Source organism: Phalacrocorax carbo, chromosome 4 (genome assembly GCF_963921805.1).
Source record: "Phalacrocorax carbo chromosome 4, bPhaCar2.1, whole genome shotgun sequence".
Classification (NCBI taxonomy): domain Eukaryota; kingdom Metazoa; phylum Chordata; class Aves; order Suliformes; family Phalacrocoracidae; genus Phalacrocorax; species Phalacrocorax carbo.
Genome location: NC_087516.1, coordinates 69603186 through 69623887, shown reverse-complemented (window position 1 = coordinate 69623887; position 20702 = coordinate 69603186). Strand labels below are relative to the sequence as shown.

General features: G+C 40.3%; 1 protein-coding gene and 1 long non-coding RNA gene across 6 annotated transcripts in view; one reads left to right on the top strand and one right to left on the bottom strand.

Annotated features, from left to right (window-relative positions):
• Positions 1–252: 252 nt before the first annotated feature.
• LOC135313164 (uncharacterized) lies at positions 253–12556 on the bottom strand. Of its 3 annotated transcripts, XR_010372777.1 has the most exons (4): positions 12238–12556; positions 11147–11247; positions 7568–7751; positions 253–5197 (listed from the first exon to the last, which is right to left on the bottom strand). It is a non-coding gene; the product is annotated as an uncharacterized LOC135313164 (long non-coding RNA). The 3 variants fall into 3 exon arrangements; XR_010372776.1 differs by lacking the exon at positions 253–5197 and having other exon boundaries at positions 6556–7751; XR_010372778.1 differs by lacking the exons at positions 253–5197; positions 12238–12556 and adding an exon at positions 12072–12105 and having other exon boundaries at positions 6556–7751.
• PTPN13 (protein tyrosine phosphatase non-receptor type 13) overlaps positions 12387–20702 on the top strand; it is a 129265-nt gene continuing 120949 nt past the window's right edge. For 2 of the 3 annotated variants that reach the window (XM_064450378.1, XM_064450377.1), the window contains exon 1: positions 12807–12880. The gene's annotated coding sequence lies outside the window, so the exon portion shown is untranslated. Of the gene's footprint in view, positions 12529–12772; positions 12881–20702 lie in introns of those variants that run through there. The other variant, XM_064450379.1, reaches the window with a different exon arrangement.

The following is a 20702-nucleotide window of genomic DNA, read 5'->3' as shown; positions in this document are numbered from 1 at the left end:
GCCTGGGCCTTCCTGTAATTAGGAATCTGTGAAGCCAGATATTAATTCATTATCAATTATAAAAAGATAGCTTGTATTCCTACAGAATGCAGAAATAGAGGTAAGACATTTGTCATTGCTTAACTCATCTATGAATCCTAAAGCATGGAAGAGATAGCAAGAAACTGAAGGTAAACTTAATTACAAAGAAAGTAAAAGATGGTACAGAGAAAATGCATGTATAAAAATATTTTGTATAAATAATTCCAGAGTTTCAATCATGCTCATCTGTTTATTTAAATAGCATTACAGGACCATAGATTTTCAGGGAGAAACATGCTGTTCCAGAAAGCTCTCTGTTCTGATGTTCTGAAGGAGACAGAGGTTTTGGTCACGGCATCCACGCTAATGGTGTGCCAGCTGTGCCAAGGTGTTGCTCTGCTGCAAGTACTTGAAGCATATTATATCAAATAGAAAGAAGGCCTAACACCCAAGCATGCAGATGGCAAAATATTAGACTGAAAGATTAAGTAGCATGCATTTCTTAGACTATCTGATTTTGTTCATTATTTGCTTTAACAATGAAAAGATGTCCAGGGTGAAAAGAGAGCTGCTTTGTTTTTTTTCAGAGCAGAACAGATGCATATCATACTGCAGTCTCTTGTGTAAGGAATACATTTCAGTTCTGCAGCATTGCCAAGATAACATGAACGAAATCAGCTGAGTTTCAGATTTGTTTTCTTGAACATCTAAGTCACTTGACTTAAAGTGTGTGTCGAACAGTCTGTGTTTTGCAGTAAAGTGTGTTTCTGAGACAGAATATCTACAGTGTTAACCCAGTTACAAGTGGGCAGTACACTAGAATACCTGCTTTTGGATTCTTGTTTTGCTAGTATTCTGTAATAGAAAGCATTCCAGCAGTGTTGTAAAAAACATTCTCTGGACCCCTTCTTGGGTAATAATTGCACAATGAATGGTAACAAGGACTTTACTCTGAGCTTTAGCAGGCATAGTTAATCAATGCAGCTCCATTGACTTCAGTGTATTTATGGCAATATTAGTAAATGATCTTACTTGCAACGCCTCCCTTCAGAGAAAAACCACATTGCATTCCATTTTCTAAAACAGAATAATTCTTGTTTCGCTTCCTACGCTTCATACCATATTTGAACACTGGAAGTATTAGTTTGGAAGACAGACGAATGACACTGGCATTGGAGTAGACTAATGCACTTAAAACAAGCAAAAACTGCTTTGAAACTATATTTTCTAGATATAAAATAAAATGGATGCTGTACTGTTGGTGAAAGCAACTCCCAGCTACAGCAGGACAGAAACAAGATGTAAAGAGATGCGCCAGTGGGTGGAAACATACAGGATGTTTCAAGTCAAAGGGTGAAACAAGTCTGTATAGAATGACAAAGATATGAGCAGCAAGTTTTAGTCGGGCACAGAAATGGCTAAGAAGGCAACCAAGAATCAAGTCATCTCGTCCCCACTCCTGGAACAAGAGTATGGTCATGCCACAGAATTCTAACCTCCTTGAATCTGGAAATTCTTAAGAAAGCTGCAAGAAAGGAGCTGCAAGAGGACAGAGCCTAAGTGCAGGATAGCATCAGACAGGCAAAACAGGAAACTACCATGTGCTACTGCAAGGGATAAGTTTGTTTTTTTAAGTGTTCAAGTTCCAAAAGCAGATCACATTGTCACTGCATGTGGGACATCAATTGTTTCTCCAGTGAAGTCTCCTATATCATGTCAGTTTACACCAGGGAAGAAGACTGTGGGTACAGTGATATAACAGAAAACCCCTGCTCTGAATTGGAGTGGGTCAAGAGGAAGTTAATGTGTACAACTCAAATGACTGCTGATTTGTTGATGGCTCATGTATATGGTATTTTTTAAATTATGAAGACTTCCCCATAGGGGTTTTTTACTATTTTTTTCTGCCCAAGAAACACAAGGGTAACTCTTATCTACAAAGGATTTGAGAAGAAAAAATGCCCACCCACACGGTGGAATTTTGGAAGGAATTCCTCCTTTTTTGCCTTTTCCAGATTACATCATAAGACTGCTCTAGTCCTCCCTTGTTTTCTTTTTGCAAGTACTTTTCTTGACTACCATTTTATGCATAGTGATACTTAGAGAGCTCTGATTTAGGGCCCAACAAGCAAGAAAATCTTGCTTTTCCTTAATTGCAAGGTACCTCTGCTTTTAGCCCCCAAATTTGGGTTGTCTACTCATGGAAGAGCAACCACAGCATTTGACTTGGGTGTGCAGTTACTTAGTCTGCTTGAATAATTCCAAAGACTGAATAACCAAACTATACCTGTTTTAAATAAACATGAGCCATCCACAGGCTCATGTTTATTTACACACATTACTGATCAGACCACTTAAAAATAAGCTCACAATTTACATGCAGTGAAGTCATAAATCAGAGGGCAGACTTCTCCAGCTAAATACTTCAGGAAGCTAATGTAGCTTCAATTCTCAGCCTTGTTCCACTCACCAGGTAAGTTTCTTGAGCATTGCTAACACAGACTAGCCTACTGTCAAAAAGAAGATAGTTGATTCATACTAAAATTGAGTAACATCATGTCTGCTTCTTTTAAGACAAAAGAAAAATGACAATGTAATAATGTAACCTTTCAGGCTTACGTATATAAAACACACTGCTCGTATTGGTACAAGGCATCTTTACCAGAAGCAAATACAAGTCTTAAAGACTATCTTTAAAAATACTAATATATTTCCCCAGGAACTGTGGAAAGATAAGTTCTTCAAATTTTCAGTGTTCTCTGGATAAATTGATTTTCCGTAATTTACGTTTTCATTCCCACTCTTACACAGCCTAAAAAATGTGGTTATTTTCCTATGGTGATTTAATATCTAATGTATTCCTACAGCTATCTAGCAATGATAAGTTCATGCAGATTACAATAAAAAAATAAAAATATATGCTTTCATATTTTGTTTCCTGCATGTGCATAACATATGGTTAAGTTTGCTTGTTTAAAACTCTGCCTCATAAGCCTTGGAGACAACGGTTGTATTTAGAAGTTTTAAAGGAAATAATTGACACCAAAGAGTTTCCTGTAATAGAAAAGAGACTTCTGCCCAAACACATCCAGCTAAGGGTTTGGGCCAGCATCTGATCCAACAGTACATGCTAAACCCCCTTATCTTAAGCTTCATTTTAAACTGTCGGACAAACCAGGTAAGTTAGGGATAGACTTGGTCACACTGCATTTGGGTGTGTTACCCTGAATTTTTTATTTTTTTTAAACAGGACATTAATAGAGTGTGCCAGGCACCCTCTATTAATTTTCTTTCACCTTGTTTTTTTCTGCCTTTTTCTTCCTAATAGTTACATGAAAGCTGGCCAGCTTCTGTCTCTGTCTATGAGGCTTCCAAGTCAAGAATCTCCACGGGTTTTTAAATTATAATGACTCCTTCGAACCCTTAAAGTACTAACATTTTCCAGATTGCCAGGCAAATAGTGTTTCTAGATTAGGCTTCAATTTTCCCGGTTCATCCCTGGCTAAATACAGTCCTGTCACACAGAGGGATGTGCCCATTCAGTCTCAGGGGGGAGCTGTCAAAGTCATGACAGTTCACACCTTGCTTTTACTGACTGCAGACCCTTTGTCACTGGACAACTGCTGTCTAACACATGGGTATGGAGCTCTGGTTCTCCAAAATCCTTGGTGCTGGCTCTCTAGAGGACCATTCACTATTGATGGTCTGTAGAAAAGGTAGGGTGTCCTTACTAAGGAAGAACAATCTCTGAACACTTAAATGACAAGTTCACAGCTGAGGAGAGATGAAGGAAAAAGTAGATCATCAACTGGAAGAAAAACAAAATACTGGGTAGTGAGAAAAAACAAGTCATTACAGAAATGGGCTATCTCTATGCAAGTCTATAGATGGAGAAGGGTCAGCTTTTCCTTAACAAGGCACAAAAATTCAATAACAAGAGAATGTACTACTGCTCTGTTCCCAAGCCCAGAAATAGTCTGCTGTTCTTGAAGTTGTCAAGGTACTTCTCTATGGAATTTTGGTACATGAGAGTCAGAAAATATGTTTTGGAAAAAACATATGCCAATATTTTTCTCTGTAAATAATGGCAGTTACTCAATTCTGACCTCAGGTAGACCTACTATAATATGTATCACAGGGGACTAAATGTTATTTGTAGTTGTGCAATAGTATAAGCCAAGTAATAAGAGCACTCCGTTAATGATGACCTCTATACATTTTTTTCTCCAGCTTTAACTGGTAATGTGGTTATGATTTGTTGTCATGGTATGCTGTACAATTTGAATATACCCCTTCAACATATTTTGCATTCATGGTAAGTGTGCTTTCCCTGGGGCACTATTATTTTCTATTTCCATGCAATGGATAAATTACACAGAGATGTGGACAACACAAATCCTAGTACAAGAAACAGACATATGACACATTTTCTGTTTAAATGGTAATTAAACACTTTTAAAAGCTTCTTTGAGGACTATCATTTTAGAATGAGGTTTGTCTTTGTACCAGTGGTAACAAAAGACAGATAACGTCACCCCAGTGGCTCTGTTTTCTCATCACTCAAATGTCATGGCACAGATTGTGCTGTCCAGATACATAGCCACATAGCAGTCCCTTGAATTAGTGGACTTTCCCATTCCTGACTCTATGTCTGTCATGGATGTGCCTGCCTCTAGGGCTGCTGTGAACGTGGCAGACAAGCACTGTGCTTCAAGCCTTGTTACCAAATAAGGGTCTGTCCGACAGCAGCCTGACATGCTCCTCAATCTGCCATGCCAACCCATGTTCCGACCCCAGTGACACAGCTCTGCTCTCCTGTCACAGGCTTTACACCCAGCCCTCCCATGCACTCCTCCCTCCATAGGCCCCCCAGCATACAACCAGCTCATCCCCAGCAACTCAAATTCCAGCTAGGTGCCCTGACCTTTGCAATGCATACCCAGTTTGTTAGCTATGCATCTAGCCCCAGCAGCTTTTGCTTTCAGTTGGCAATCTTTATGTCGGGAGGAAAGCAGGCAGAAGGAGCAAGAAGAAGCTAAGGCCTGAATTCTCCTTACCTGTTCAGGGTGTATGTGCCGTCCTGGGTGCGTGATACAGGAACACTTGGTGGTTTTGTTGGTGTACAACCTCTATCTTTGTTCATTGATGTTATCATGCCATGGACTGCTGTGGTTCACTGGGGAAATATGAAGTACTTGGGAATTTAATGATGGTATGAAAAGAAAGGTACCACCACATGCTGTTGCACCAGTCCACTCTGTATTGCTATTTCTTCTATTAATGCATTCAGCCATTGTTTCATGGTTAATGACGATGACTGATTGTAATTGACATAATAAGATTAATTCTGTGTGTGCAAAGTAGTTGGATTGTAATTAGTCTTGTGATAAGTATACACAGTACATTTTATGCTTGGGGTTTTAAAAATACAATCTACCAAACAAAGAGAATGAGGTACAGTTTCTTTGATTTTTAGTTGGCATGGGTAAATTAGTGTCAAGCCAAAGAGTTGCAGCCTCAGAACAATGGAAGTTACTCAAAAGATCAGAACATTCTTACACTCTGACTGCACTTGAACATACTAAATTCTGTTGCAAATGTAGCCTGAAATGCTCCTTGTGCGCGATGCCCTGTAATCTCTAAACATGCTGAGTAAAGATTTTATTTAAAAGCATAAACTAGTGGTTCCACCATAAGGAAGTATTTCACAAAGCAGCCCTTTGAAATTTAAATAAGATAATCTTCTACCTAACAATCTCCATAGTTGCAGGGAGAAAAGGGCATGTTTTAAATTCAAAATAGAACAGGACATATTATGAAAGGTAATGAAGTGAAAATAGATGAATAACTGTTGCTACATGTAGCCAGAAGAAAACCTTCCAGAGCAGGAGTCTGATTCCTTCTGGACTACCAGGTCTTCTGTAGGAAGAGTGCGGGACTGGAAGGCAAAACTTCCAGTGCTTTGCACCAAGCTTCCTGTGTAACCCTGAATATATCAGGTCATGCCTCAGTTTTTCCTTCTTTGAAATGTGAATAATATCACCTTTCCATGTGCATTGTGAGATTTAGCGTATCAGGATATTGACCTGCTTTGAAAGCTTCAAGAGACAGGAGTTACAGATGTCAAAATATTACCAGACATAGAATGACACATGAAAATATATAGTTGGGATTATAAAGCCAGAATTGAAAATTAAGTGCTTCATTTACACTTGAGCCAAACTGTCAACTGTTCCCTTTATAGGGATTAAACAATGATCTGGTTTCAAGAAGCGAGAAACTCTTCCAGGGGCATGTTTCTACTGCAAACTGTATTCCATCTCTGCTTGTTCTAAAAGTAATTTATGGCCAGGGGATACTAAAGAAATTTCTTTTGGGGGCTAATGACTGCTATAAATTCTGTTAAGATTTCCGGTTGTGGAAATATATAGTACAACAGCAACATAAATGACTGTCCAACATACTGCTTCATCTGCTTCATACTTCAAAAATAATTTCCAGTTAACAAAGCAGTAGGAAAGAAGTGTCAGAAAATTATTATATAATTATATTAATATAATTCTTTTAATCACCAAAGTAAATATGAAACTTCTACAGATGTTCACATGCAGTTCTCACAGAAGTCAGCTAGAGTGGCTGGTGTATGTATTACTGAAGATATAATTTACCAGAATAGAGAGATGCCACTTACTCTGTGTGAAGAGTTATATTCTTCAAAAGGATGTGTCTTTTTTTTGAAAAAAGACACTTGATTTAAAATCCATGAGAGCAAAACTAATTTGTAATGAATTACAAAAAAAAGTAATGTTACCAGGAAAGCTCGGTGATAGTAAGCAACTAAGAAAACAGGGTAAAGTCCTGAAAAAATGCCTGCTAAAATGCACAAGGATATAGTTATTCCAATAAAATTAAAAGTAACCCACTTTTGTGGGCATAACTGTGAAAAGGTTGTAACTTTTGGGGTGGAACTCAGTCCCTTCAGTTTGACAAAATAAGTTTTGTTTGATTAAGTAAAAAACTATAATCAGATATCACAGCACATAGCTTTTTAAAAGCTCTGATTTGCACAAAAACTTTTAAAAAGTACATTAAATTAATCCTTATTCTTACATAAGAACAGAGGCATTTCTTATGGACAAAGAAGCTTTTTGGTCAAATTAATTCTCAGCTTTTTATGGCAAATGTGAGTAGAAACATAAATTATAGTAGTTTATGGAGTAAGCTAAACAATAATTGTCCCCTGTAGAGTCAGATTATGGTCACTATAACATCAGTGTAAATCTGGAGTAATTCTGCAGATTTCAATGTAATTACTCTGGACTCACTCTGGTGGAACTCCTGTAGAGAATGATACCCTGGAGAGATTTACAGGTAGAAGTGATTTTGGTGAGTATGGAAATAAATTGTAGCATTGTTAAAGGGAGTACAATATTTCTAAGGCATTAGATGTATTTTCTTATTTTTTTCTTATTTTCTTTTCACTTTTTTTACTTATTTTAGTAGTTTTTAGAGGGATTGTACTTCTTTAATTCTGTGTTTCTCTCACTTGGTTTCCCTGGAGTCTTCAGCCTTTTTTTGCTGGTTGTTTCACAGACATGTTTGCATCAGTGTCTCTTATCTCTTCATCCATGGGTGAATCTTTACTGAGATATTTCATCATCTGTAATGTCAGCCATCTCTTTATGCATGCTTTGCTGCTACCAAAAAATACAATGACCCAGGTTTTGTCCCTGAAAAGATAAAAAGCATAAAGAAAATACTAAGCACGATTTCCAGGACCAGAGAATTTGTTACACTGTTGCTACAACCAGTGTCCCTGAGTGAATGTTATCAATGACAAAAACCGCAAAAAATTCCCCTGGATGTCAACAAAGAGAATCAGTGGTTAAGTTCTGGAAAAAAGTTGGGTTACGTTAACTTGATTTGTGTTTCTTTTACTGTTTTTGCTACCTTCTAAAGAAAGGTACTGCAATTAATATATTCAGTTCCTATCCCTTCCAATTAGGTTTAAGAACATGCATGTAATCGCTAGTCAAAAATAGCAAAACTGCAATCCTTAAGAAGCAGTATATAAAAAACTTAGTTTCCAGTTGTTTCTATCACCTCAGAAAAGTGAGATTTGATTAAGCAGAAAAAAATCATGTGAGTCACCTTAGGAATTTCAACAGCTCTGGGAGTGCAATAAAATAGTGCACGAGCTGTAAATGGGGGATCTACATGCTAGATTGCATGGGGGATCTACATGCTAGATGCCTGCAGACATTCGCTTACTGAAACTGTCATTGTGCAACTTCCATGGCATGACATTAAAAACAGAAATAAAGGATGACCCCCAAATTATAGAATTTATCAATAAGTAAGCAGAATTTCTTGTTGACATGTGAGTACTGAAGATCACTGCAAAATACAAAGCTGTCATTTGTACAAGTCAGAGTCTTCTCTGTTTAAGGGAACTATAAAGCTCTTGCTGTGTTCAGCGAAAGTCATACTAGCACTTGCACACAGGATGGTGCTAAGTTGCATTGCAGTAGTAGCGCAATGAATTTGTTGAAGATAAACACAGTGCTTTTGGAGAGCTACAACAAAGGAATACTCAAAATCCAAATTGTCTGCCTGGCCTTTAAAATTTGGTCAGCCAAGCGTCATCAATTACAGAATTATAGAAACACTACAATTTGGGGAAAAAAATCTCTCTTCTCTCTGCCCCTCTCCCCCTGCCACAACTTGTCTAGACTTTGGTCTGTCCCTCCACACAATCTAGCTACTGTTGATGTGAGAGCCTTTTCTTCAAACAGACTGTAGTCTGGGACAGCCTTTGTGTATTTCTCAGCCTTGGTGACCCTTCATCTCATTTCAAATCTCAAATAAAACCAACTCCCTTTCTCCTACTCTCCCTATACATTTTAATGTCTCTCTTCCGCTGCTCTAACTCTTGACTATAATACTCCCAAACAAAACCTTCATTAAGATAGACTCTGAAGTTAAATGCAGAAAGGACCTGTTTGAACAAGTACTTTCTGTCTGGGCAAGATTGTTCTCTACTGTATATTTACTACTATTTCAACCAGTCTGGTTTTAAGTATCTAAAGCTAATTAGCTTCTGTAAATTAGATTTTCTTGAAGATTGTCCTCAAGAGCTGTAAGTCTTAGTGTAGGAAATAGTTTCCTAGTAAAATCTCTAATTTTTTTCTGGTTTGCAAGGTACATACGTAACTATACTCCCAACTATGTTTCAGGCCTCTTTTCTGCAACTGTACTGATATAGGACCAACAAGCAGAGTTTAAACCTCACTGGCACTAGCCTAACAGATGGATTTTGTTGCAGATGGGGACCAAAATACTTACTTCCTCTCACTGACATTCAGCCTTATCAAATGTTTATAGGCAGTGTTCTCCCTGTCCCTTTATTGTCATTCAGCCAAAGAACATGTAATGGCTAATAGTTCTAAAGGGATTTGTGAATCAAGCTGCCAAACTTCTGACACCACTTATTGTATACTTTTTGAAAATAAGGTCCCTGTTTGGACACCAAAACTGGGAAACACCCAAAATTAATTGTCATTTTTGAAAATCCCAGACAGTCACTGTACTAAGTCTTAATCTTTCTCAAAGATTTAATTTCTGTGATAGCTATTTATCTTTGCTGCTTCTTTCTGAGCAACTCATGTAATTTCCTTAGGATCTTTTTAATAATATAAGGACAACATCTAATACCCTAATACAGTCTGACTCAGAAAGAAGGTGCTTTGTGGGCCAAGAACTTGTGTGTGAATTGCCCTAAGATGCAGTTTTGTTGGGCTTTTTTCTTCTTTCTTTGTTTTTTATGGTTGTCAGTAGTCACAAAGTGTGAATAGTCAGACTTTGTCTTCCTCTAAACTGACCCTGCAGTTTAGTTTACATGTACACTGCAGCGTGCCACACAATTTTTGAGTCCTCAGTTACCCATAAGCATGAGATTAAGGGAGGGTTCTAGTTTATGTACAGGTTTTGTCCTAATATGCAGTCAAGGTGTGGCCAGACACGCATCCCAAATGAGGAACTTGGAGGTGCTCTTGAATCCCCTAGTTTAGACATAGAGGCACACCTGTTTATTAAGGAAGTTTCAACAAGAACAGTAGATAATGTAATTTGGCTTTTTTTTCCCTAAGTGAAGTTGCACTACACTAAGGAAAAGTTATGACTAAATGATGCAAGATTTTGATGGTGGAGCATATTTATTTGCCAGACACTCTCTGCAGAGGAAAATGTAAAGTTTCTAAGTCTGGTTAGCATGGAAACTTCCTCTGAACAGCTAAGGAAAAAGTCACACTCAGGAATCTATTAAGTTAAGTACTGGCATGTCAGTCTTTGCAGTAAATGTATATTGTATTAATGACAAATGGCAGAAGTACCACACTGCCAAAAGCCATTTCATTTTTCCAAAGGGAAGGCAGTCCAGGGCATCAGTCTTTGTGCACAGTGTGTTATGTCTTTCTTTTAGTCAGTGCTGTAAGAAGTTTCTAAAGTTATGGCAACGTTTTCTGTGTATTTGCATCCCTGTAAAATGCACAGTAGGTGAAGACGGAAATTATATTTTTCAATGCTCCAAGTTTCCTTGTTGAAGAAGTTTAATTTTAAAAAAATAAACAAACAGTCTAATGAGATAATTGTTAAGGCATTCACATACATTTAGAAGGCTGAGGAAAATGCTGTCCCAAACAGATGCTCATTAGAGAATGAAGAACAAGGAACCAAAACTTCTTCAGAGGAAAGTAAATTACAATCAAATATGCAGTCCTTTAAGGGAGGTGACTTTTTGGGGAGGAGACTCTATATTCAGAAGCATATTCTAGTATAAGAAGACAATATTGCCTTATTATGTAGGTTGGGTTTTAACACATCTGTAAGTCCCGTTTTACTCATTCTGTTTACTTGAACTAATAAGCTATCTTCGCAAAAAAACATATTCCTACAAAGAGTTCTTTCTGTGCCCCATCTTCAAACACAGTAAAAAAGACAGAATATATAGCAATATGGGTTACAGCAACTATAAATTGACCTGAGGCATGGAAGCAGAGTTTTAGGATAAAACCTACTACAGATCATCAACACTTATAAAAATAAATTATTTCAGTAAGACACTAACCTGTAGAAAGAGGAGGTGGGGTCTTGCCACGGAATGTGTAAAGGTATAGAGACCAAAATGAGCTCTTGTTGGAAATGTGGATACCAACATATTCAGTTCACCTTAAAATGTAAGTAGTTATCAACCTAAGGAACTTGTATTACAAGAAAATAATATTTAAATTACATAACTAACATAGATCACTGTAGCCTCTTAAAATTTTAATTAGTTATACTACTAATTTATTTTTGTTACAACTTACACAAAGTCACTGACACTATTACTTATGGCAGACTCACTTTCATGTTTAGTCCTTAATACTTTAGTTAGTACAAAGGAATTGGTATTTAGCTATGAAACAGTTACAGCCAAATATTTTTATTTATTCTAAAGCAACTGTTTCCACACTTTTTTAACAGAAATGATTCTCCTAGACTATCATTCTGAAAAAGTTCTTTTTCGCATAGCCTGAATTTGGGGCCACATCTGTGGTGACAGTATTCTTTGCAAATAGAAGTACTTTTCCTATCCTTTGAGCATTTCCTTTCACTGTCTGTCTCCACTCCACAAAGGAGGGAGCTCATGCAGAAACCCCAGAGGAACCCACCAGCGAAGCTCCAACCCCACGGCACAAGTGGTCAGTGCATCCCCGCAGCAGTTCTCACAAAGTGGAAAAAGAAGCCTTATTTTTAACAACTTTTCACCTAGCCAAGCAGACCTTTTCCTCACCAGAATTTGTCTGACAGGCTGAAAACAATCAGCCATATTTGCAAAGTTTGCCATTAAGGCTTTTGTTTGTGTAAGTCTGCTTTGTGCAACCCTGCCCCCCCAACAACATAGCAGCGGTTTTAGCGATGACAAACGAAACGTCTGCTCATGGATGGCTCCCCTCTGGCTTCCCCATCCCTGCAGCACCCTTAAGGACAGGTGACTGTGGAAAGGATACGGGATTCCTGTAACAGAGAACCAAGACTGCCAGCTTAAGCGCCAAGGACTGGGAGCCGCCAGAAGTACGATCATCCCCGACAAAAACCCGCCTTGGGGCCAAGCACACGTTGCCGTCACCAGATAGCGCAGTAGTTTATCCCTAAGACAGTCAATTCTCAAGTTACCTCCGAGCTCCGGCCGGACGCCGGGGGCGGGCTGGGGCCGGGCGGGGCGCGGAGGGAGGGAAGGTGCCAGGGCCGGGGCGGGCGCTGAGGGAGAGGGTGGGGCCAGGCTTGTGTCAGCAGCTTCCCCGCCGTCTCGGGGGCGAAAGGGAGGGAGCGGCCGTCGGGGGCGGAGGGCGGCTGCGCAGCCGCCTCCCCGCGCTGCTGGCGGCCCTGAGGGGGCAGCGGCCGGCGGAGGGGCGTGGAGAGGAGCGGGCGGCGGGAGGGCCGGGACGGCGGAGCCGGGCGGCCGCGGTGTGTACCCGTGCCCGCTAGCCCGGTTGGAGGGGTGGTCGCTGGCGGCGGGCCGCCCGGGCACAGGGGAAGGAAGGGAGGGAGGGAAGAAAGGGAGGAGGGAGGGATGGGAGGGAGCCGTGGGGCGGAGAGCGCCGCCGCTCCCGCCCTCTCCGCGCCGTGCGGGAGAGGGGCGCCGGGGCTGGCGGCCGGCGCGGGTGGAGATGCTGCTGCGCTCTGACCTGCTCCCCGCGCTCCCTTACAGGTGCTGACCACAGCCTTAGGCGAGCGCTGCTGCGGGGGAGGGCGAAGCTCCAGGCTCCTCGGCTCCATCACCGCCCTGCATGCGCGAACGGCGTCTCTGGACCGGCCGGTAAGTCTGCTGCTCCCCGGGCCGCTCGCCTCGGCGCGCCGCGGAGCCCTTCGCGGCCGCTCGGGGGGTGCGGGGCCGTTGGGGGAGGGCAGCGGGGAGGGAGAGAGCGTCGCGGCGGCCTCCCTCACGGCGGGGGGGTGGGGGGCTGCTGCGGACAGACGACCCTCGGTGGCCATTTAATGGCGTGGCGCCTCTGTCGCGGGGCGGCTTCGCCCCTCGCGGGTTGGCGGCGGCGGCGCCGTGAGGGGGCGGACTGCAGAGGGCGGGCCCCGCGGTGGTGCGCGGCAGGCTGGAGGCCCGCAGGTTGGAGCTCCGCGCCTCTGCGGTGTCTGTGCAGGGTGGCAGCCCCGGCCGCGCAGCGCCGCGGACCGTGGGCGGAGGGATGGAAAGGCCGCGCAAACCGCAGCGGGGGGTGTCGGTTCTCCCCTGGGACTTCCTGCCCGGGTCGCCTCTGCGGTTGAGCTGGGATTTCAGTAACAGCAGTACACGCGTGGGGGTTTGCGTCTGCCGGCGGCGAAGGGCTCGTTTTTGCATACGCAAACCAAACAAAGCAACCCCCCGAACTCCTTAATAGGGAAACTTTCTGCCGTATTAACGTTTCTGGAGGAGCAGAAATGAAGTATAGATCTGTTGGCCAGTGATGAGAAATAGCGTAGGTTTCGTTGGCTTTTTATCTCCCAGTAATCGACACCTCCGCAGACCGCAGGATAATCTCTCATATTCTAGATTGTGTCATTCTCTTTAAATTGCATGTTTAAAACAACAAAGGCAGTGACTTCATAGGGAACCGCCAGGAGCTGCTCTGTACCCCTCCTGTTTATTGGGGAAACATCTGGGAACCGGTTTGGTTTTGTAGGTGGGATCAGCAGTAAACGTAGGACACGAAAACTGTAAGGTTGTTTGCAGGTAATCTGTGTCTAGCCATCTTATTAAGGTGTGAGTTTTGGAGAAGGGAATATGAGAATATGAAAGTCTTTGCGTGTGGAACTAGCTGGGGCAGTAACCGTGATCAGTTCATGAAGCCTTTTCAGTGGGAAGAGAACATGTTTGATGGAACTGTACAGTGAAATTGGGTCAGAATACGCAGGCGTTCTCCTGGGGGCTGAACCTCATATGAAAAAGCTGTCACTGAATACAGGTGTTTCTAGGTGTCTTGACTCTCAGGTCATTTGTTTGAGCTCAGGCTAGTGAAGCAATGACATTTAATACCTAAAGTAATGACTCTGGAGCAGGACTGCTTTCTGTGTTGAAATAATGCATCAGGTCTCCGACTGATACTCAGCCTGTGCAAGTTTGCCTTTGGATGACCAGAAATACATTTTAAAGTAATTTCTGCAAGAATTAGAATCAACCAGAATACAGATACAAATAGAAAAACAACTAATTTATTTCTTGTGCAAGAAATACTGATGAGGAAAGAGTAAATCTAGTCTTAGAATCTTCTGGTAGCGCAGTTACAACAGAATTTGCTACCACTCCTAGTTCTAACAAGCGTATTTATCTGTTCAGCTTTCACGTTGGGTATTTCATCTGGAGTATCTTTTTTTAATCTGCCAACAAGCATGTCTTTCCATAAACAGTTTTTAAATATAAGCAGTAATTTAAGGTAAGAAAAGAATGACAGCAAGAGGTAGAAAAACCTACAGTCTAACTTTTTAAGATATTTTATTACCTGTTTTTAACCTAACAATCCTTTCTGATGATTGGAAAAGCACCTAACATATATTTCTCCCGTAACAAAACCTTTTTTTCTTTTGCTGTTGTGTGATAAAACAATTGAACCTTTTGTAGATGAGGGGTTTTGTATTGAATTTTTTATTAGTGTGATTTTTTTTTTAAGTTAAAGGTACAGTAAAAGTAAGTACTTTTGAATTTACCAGATATAAAAGGAGACAGGCTGTATTACAGGGTGTTGTTATAGCAGCTTAATTAAAATGAAAAATCTGTTTGTTCTGAGACTGCTGTTAAGTGGAATTTGAGGTTATGAGAGCCAGAGACTCAAGGACACTTGAGTGGATGGAGGAGCATGCATGAAACAAGGAAGTATCTGAGGGAGAAGTATGGGCTGAATGTTAAAGGATAAGAAAGTGCACAGCACCAGGATAACAAGAGTGTGTGGAGAGGATGGGATCCAGTAGTCTATTCAGAGCTTCACAGGCCTTTGAAAGTAAAAATGGACTGTGATATGGATGAGTGGTAAATAACCGCTATAACTGGTCATCTTGAGCCTGTGATAACTTGCGCATAGCACTGTCATTTTAGATGCCTCAAAGGGAAATAGTGAAGAAGCCTAGGAAAGGGGAGGAGATTGCATTCCTGCAGGTGGGAAGTTACCAAGGCACAGATGGTGGGTTTGCCTGTTCCAGTGGGAAGGAAGGTGTTGTGTTGCTTTGCCTTTTTTTCCTTTATGGTGGGATTTTTTTCAGCCATGTGGCTCTTAGAAATATAGAGTAAGTACCCTGGTGAAGGACTGCAAATTAAAATGCAGTCTTTTATCTGCTTACTTTTTAAAGAGCAAAACAAAGCAGGTATTTTCACTTTTACACATGGAACAGAAATTATTTGGCACATAGCTATTTTCCTCCCAACCAAATGCAGGTATGAACAATAATAATTAGCAGTTGTGTAGTATAATAAATCTTCAAAGTGCCTTCAAATCTTAATCAGCAAACCTTAATAGCACACTGTTCCTGCAAGAGAGGTAAGTAATTAGACAGATAAAATGAGGCTGGGCAGACTCTTAAATGGAGTTTATTGTAGAAGTGCCAGTCAACTGGACAAAGCTATTCTTTATCCCTGAAGTGTCTGAATACTGCTGTACATTAAATGGCTTCTAATATTTATATGTTGAAATACATGACAGTATGGCCCAGAGGGCCTGGTTCATATAGACATCCTCTTGTTCCAAGTCCTTCACAGTTAAGGAGACCTTGCACTCAAGAGTCTCTCTAGGGGTTGTTTCAGAGCACCTGTCAAGACTTATTAACTTGAATAAGGTCAACTCTTGAAGGGGAGTGACTTTCTTTTGAAGAGTTTTTCAGTTTGCTCACATGACAAGCCCTGTTGGTGATATTGGTAAAACTCAAAGTGATTTCACCAGGAGTGGGTTAAACCTAAGAACATGTAAGTATTGATCTGGCTGCTGTGTTTGGACATTTGAGAGGGAGTGTTGGTTAGTAGACCAAGGCTCTCAGTCACCCTTGGTTTTTTCTCTGCTTGCAGAAAAACTGGCTGGAATTTTATGGATTTAAAATGAGCTAGTCAGGGAGACAGAGAGACTGGAAAGCAAGTCTTAGGATAGCGTGTCATGGTGCAGAAAATATTTGTAAGCAGTTGCCCTAAGCTGTCACTTACCATGGGACAAGCATGGATGGAAGGCTATGAATACCAGAATAAATTGTGTGTATGTCGCCAGTTAACTATTAATGAAATCTGTGCATCTGTAAAGAAGGGTGGAACTTCTGAAAGAAGTGTTTCCCAGCCCCACCTCCTCCTGAAGTATAGAAAAAGAAGCTGGCATTTACAGATGGGAAGGGCAGAAGATGACTCTTTGGTGCCATTTTTATTTTGTCCGGGCTTCTCTGTCTCCTATGCTAGTTAAATACGTGGTGAGCAACTAGGCATATTCTTTGTGCATCATTATCTATTAAAATGCTTTCATAAAAGGCAATGAATTGAGTAGGCTACCCTGGGATGATGATATGCCTTGTGAATTTGAAATCCAATTTCTAGGATAGAGATCTGCTCTAGTTAGCTTATGAAACTCTGTAGGAAGAATAACAGAAGTGAGAAGGCTTTGTTCTCAGTGTTTCATCTGTTGTTCTTTATCATTTATGTGTAAATTTAATATGCCACAGGAATGTCTGCAAGTAATATGTCAAGAATTAAAGGAGACAGTATTAAAATTGCTGATTTTTTGATTGATGGTATTTGTAGGTAATACTGTAGTTTTGCAGGATGTTAAGTGTTACTAAGGGTTTGTAGATTATAGGGTAATGTGAGATACAGGACTAGGTGGTGTTGTCAGCTCATTGTTCCAGCTTCAAACAGTCTGTTAAATTAGATGAGATGGGACACTTGGAAAAGAGTCGGAAGCTTTATTTCCCATTTCATAGCTGGAAGTAAAGCACGGGGAGAAGAATTGACTGACCTAAAAATTATGAAAATTTAGGTGCACAAGTTTGGAGTTGAACATAAGCCTCTTCATGAACTAATCCAACGCTGTTGAAAACCACTTAGCACTTTTTTTCAGTAGGCTCTGAGATGAAAAGACACTCAATTTCTCTGTGCTTCTAGTTTGTCAGGGGCAGGGCATGGTTTTCTGGGGTGTTCTCCCCAATCTGGATAAAGAAATTTTGTTTCTTGAAAATTGTCTTAGTAAAGAGCAGAGGGGTACCTCAAAAGTGGCATATATGAAGTCTGTTTTATTTAGAAAAAAAATCTTGAGCTGAAAGGCTACTTGGGTAACTTTTCTTGAACAATGTTGTTGCAGGTGACTTGTATTTGTGCTGTAAGCTTGAAATTGATGCTGAGTTTAACAGGAAACACTCCCGTTTAACTCTCTTAAGTAAGAGAACTTAAACAGAGGCTCTTTCCCATCAGATATTTCCCTGAAACCCAGTTTTGTTTGTTGCTCTATAATTGGTCGAGGGGAGAAAGCTATTAGATCATACAAATTCCTCATGTTTTGAAGATAGAATGTGCTTTTCATCATAATGAAATTTATCTTACTGGATAAATCAGTGGAAATACCAGGTTCTCCTGTGTTCCATATCCAGTATCACAACAGCTGTAAAAGCTGTTTTGACTACATACATATATGTGTGTGTGTGTAGGTCCAGCTGTTGTTCTCTAGCAGCCAGATGACAGTAATCTTCCTAGCAGGTTTTCCTTGTAAGTTAGAATCTTATCACCACTGCTGTGTGCCATATAAAACTAATGATACTAGTTCACTGCAATAGTGTAGTTATGCCAGGGTATTAAAAATTGTTCTGTTCTCTGTTGACTTCAATGCTATTTCAAAATTGACATTGAAAGGCATGAAGAGTTGTTAACATAAATAATATTTACAGTAAAGTTGCATGCTTGGAGATGTAAGGTTCTCTGAGTCTTATGTCCATTCTGTAGCCTGTCCTTATTTTCATTCGTGTAATAGCTAGTGTTGTAGTTGGGTAGTGGGCAGGCCCTCAAAACTTGTTACAGAAGAAACCTGAGGAACTGAGTGCAAAGGCTTTCTAAGTTATTACTGAGTACAGACAGACATGGCTTATCTCATTATCTCAAGGATTATAGACATTCTCATTTGCAGCTCCCTGTTTGTGCAGGGGAATTGGTTCCAGTGATTAATTTTATGTCTCAGATGAGGATTTTTCCCTTTTTAATATTAATTTCTTTAGCATCTCAATAGTGTGTGTAGATTGGCTACTGTATTTTCAAGTTTTTGTATAGACATGAGTGTCTACAAAGAGGGCATGAAAAACTCAATAAACCTGTGATGCTGGTGGTTCCAGGGCTTACTTAGGGTCACCAGGGAAAGGTAATGGAACTTGACTTGTAAAGCCATGTCTGCTGCACAGCAGGTATTCAGAGACCCACAGGACATTGCTGTTGAAACATTAACTACAAAATTTCAGACTTGTAAGCAACCTTATTTGGTGTTAAATGTGTCCCATCTTTCTTGATGGGGTTGTTGACTTTTTATGCTAACCGCTTCTATATATTGTAACTTTAAAAGATTAATGGACTAGAGAGGGGGCTAAATTAGAGTTTGAAATTTAAGCTGTTAGAAATAGTTATGCTTTCTAGCAAAGTCATGCCTGGTTGTAATGATGAAAGATCTGGACTTGCCTATTGCCTTAAGTAATAGAGACATGAAAAAAAAGAGTATTTAGCTTTTTTTCCCTGTCACACGTAGATAGTTAAACTGTATATAAATTTTCTACCTTGTTTGCTCCTCAGAGTATCAGTACTGTAAAAAAATCTTGCTGATCCTTCTTGTCACAATCCATCAAGTGCAGCATTATATTACTGATTTTACCCATTTCTCTTTTTGCATAATTTAGTGTTTCAGTAAAGTGAAAAGTTAGAGAAGGGAAAGGGGGCAGGCATTTTGCCTTTTACCATCTACTGTAAAATCGGTAAGTGGAAAATCTCTTCCTAGTGCTTTGGATTATGGTCAGTGAAATAATAGCTTCCTGTTCCCGAGTCAATGTGAAGCTGTATTTGCCTTCAGTGAATTAACTTGGGGGTTTAAATCCCAGGCAAGCAAACGGTCAATACAGTAGTACAAGTGCTACTTTTGTTCTTTACTTTTTAATGTTAGTGAGTAACAGCATATGTGTTACTTTGAGAGACATCTCTGTAGTATACATCGCTGACTGGACAATTGTGTGGTTAGGTTTATGTAGAGTTATCCCTCCAGCAGCCTAATTAAAGACTATATGTAAGTTCCTGAAATGGTATGTTTCAACAGGTGATAAATACTGTTTTTTCCTTCAGAGGTTTTGTTATGGTATTTCTTTCAAGTGCCTTAGTATGTTTTAACTGTTTTTCAGTGATTGAGGTGCATTTTTTTTCTTCATTTGTTCTTCTGAAGCCAGTTCGCTTTCATCTTCTGTAGATCTCAAAATTGGACTTCTTCACATTAATTTGACTTCTAGGAAATAAGGGAGTACTGTCTGTATGCATGTATTGATCAGAGATTTATTTGTCAATAAGCTTTCTCTGCACTTTTCAGTTAAGGATTTATCATTCTAGATAGGTTTTTATGAGGAAAGAGATTTTGTCCAGCCTTCGCAGACTCTGTCTTTTAGACTTCTTGTATATATTCAGTCACCTATTCACTGTTCTTAGACCAGTGCCCTGCACTTGAAGGAATTTCCTCTTAAACATTTTGAAGGAGAGCTTCAAAAACGCTTGCAGAAGAAGTTGGCTTATTGGTTAGTGTTAGAAATCTGTACAAGGAGTAGCACCAAAAAATAACACATCTAATGAATCCACTGAAATATTAAAAAGAATTGTTGCAATCTAGGGGGAAATTAAGATATTAATTATATTTTTCTATAAAAGTAACTGACACTTGTGCATGGTGGTGTTTGGCATCTGAACTGATACACTCTGAAGAGCAATGAGGATCTCCCTGTTAATTTCACTGGAAATTTGTATAGGGTGCAAGTGGAATACAAAAGGTGTTGACATCCTTCTTGATGTGTAACATTAAAATAGACAGCGCAGTATATATCTGTATGTCTGTGAACTAAGAAAGTGTTCCCTCACAGGAATGGTAGTTGTGAAATATTAAAAGGCTTGTATCTGAAAAAGGAAGAAATTGTTAACAATCTAGGTAGAATATACCTGTAGAGCACCTGGAAGACTTTGACCTAGAAGGCCTAGACTGTGAAAACAGTGTTAGAAAATCAGTGTTAGAAAATCAGTACTTTGTGCCAGCGTGTGGAGTGTAAAAAAGGATGGGGGGGGGGGGGGGGGGAGGGGAGAAAGCGTGAGCTCATTCAAGGTGTGTTGGGGCACCTTCAGTTCCCTCTAGTCCAGGTTTATGGGTCTTGCCAGAATGTTCTTATCTCATGTGCTGGTGGTGGAGACTTCTGTGAGCTGAGGTTTCTCCCTGATAAAGGTTGGGATGAGTTTTCAGACCTTCGAACTTTCAAGTCCTTTTGGGTCTCCCAGCTTAGTGGTCATGTTTAAGGCCTTCAGGGGTTAATAATTATCTGATGTATGGTGTGGTTTTTCTGTTTGTTTGCGCTCTCGGGTTTTTTGTAGGGTTTTTTTAGAACCATTGGTTCTCATCCTTTTTTTTTTTGTAAGA